This window comes from Chrysochloris asiatica, unplaced genomic scaffold, assembly GCF_000296735.1.
Source record: "Chrysochloris asiatica unplaced genomic scaffold, ChrAsi1.0 scaffold00285, whole genome shotgun sequence".
NCBI classification, from domain to species: domain Eukaryota; kingdom Metazoa; phylum Chordata; class Mammalia; order Afrosoricida; family Chrysochloridae; genus Chrysochloris; species Chrysochloris asiatica.
The window spans coordinates 201,327-202,865 of NW_006408803.1; the positions used below are offsets into that span (position 1 = coordinate 201,327).

General features: G+C 35.7%; 1 protein-coding gene across 2 annotated transcripts in view; it reads right to left on the reverse strand.

Moving 5' to 3' along the window:
- GSTCD (glutathione S-transferase, C-terminal domain containing) overlaps nt 1-1,539 on the reverse strand; it is a 204,947-nt gene that overhangs the window by 105,920 nt on the left and 97,488 nt on the right. The window lies entirely within an intron of this gene.

Genomic DNA, 1,539 nt, shown 5'->3' on the forward strand with positions numbered 1-1,539 from the left:
TGAAAAAAGTAAGATGTGAATTGTTTCAATATTTTCACTCACCTTTTTTATCTTTCCAGCATTTTTTACTTATTTTCTTACTTTTATTTTGAAATAATTATAGACTGGTAGGAAGTTAAAAAATAGTACATGCATATTGGATAAACAAATTGTGGTATACACAATTGTATGCAAATATATATAAATGGAATTCTAAGTAACTATAAAGCATACCAATGAGTCTGAAAAACATCTTATAATGTGGATGTATCTCGAGGACATGCTGAGGATATGTTAGGCTGACTGAAATAAGTCAATCACAGAAAGACAAATATTGTATGGTCTCATTTTTACAAAAAAGGTCAAGAATAGATACATAGACACAGAAAGCAATGATTTTTTGATAATTACCAGGAGTGGGAGGGAATCAATAGGGAATCAATTTCTAAATAGTAACCACTTGTTATCTTTAGTGCTAGAAAGGCAATACTCAAATGGATGAAATATGTACAACTTGACAAAGGTAAATGAACTCAAGATGTACAAAGGAATAAGGGATAATTTCGGTAAATACTGCAACGTACAATTCTGTAACACAGTAATAATAATAAAAAATATGTGTGCTGTTACATACAAAGATAAACATGTAAATACAAGAATTGGTCAAAAAGTATTACTTCTAGGATCCTAATTTATTTATTCACTGGTTTATTCCAAACAAAACATGTTCATACATGTTTCTGTGATTACTGGGTAGCTGCAGATAAGTTCTCTCAGTAATACACTTATCTTAATCTTGTTAGGGTGCCTTCAAAACAAAGGTCCAATCAAAACAACCACTTTCAAGGGAATCTGCTGAGCCAGTTAAATTCAAAGCAGAGAGGTCAGCTCAGAAGGTCATGGCAACTGTTTTGTTGGGATTCCAATGGATATTCTTAATAGATTAAGAAAATTGAAAACTGTCCTAGAGAGAAAGAGACCTAGAAAGTTGTGCCAAGGAATTTTTTTCATCACAACACTGTACCTGCTTATTCCTCAGAGATAGCAAGGGTGTCCTACAAGAATTTCATTAGAAAACCTCACCCTACAGACAGTATCTGGTTCCTAAAGACTTCTTTTGTTTGTTAAAGTAGAGGGTCAAAGAAAAAGAAGTAGCCCTCCAATTAGATGGATTGGCACAGTGATAGAAGCAATGGGGTCAAATGTAGCACTGATTGTGGGGTTGGCCCAGGACCAGGCAGGGTTTTGTTGTGTTATGCGTAAGGTCACTACAAGTTGGTATTGAGTCAACAGCACTTAACAACTAAAAAGATTTCTTTTTGTTCTCAACACTCAAAGAACATTTCAAAGTAACACTGATGTTGTGACGTGGTAGATATCAAAGAACACAAAATTTTTTAGGGGAGGGTTGTTGTTGTTGTTGTTGTTGTCAGGTGCCATCGAGTCGGAACGGACTCATAGCGACTCCATGCACAGCAAAACGAAACAATGTCTGATCCTGGACCAACCCCACCACTGCTACCACACTTGACGCCATCAATCTCGTTGGGGGTCTTCCTC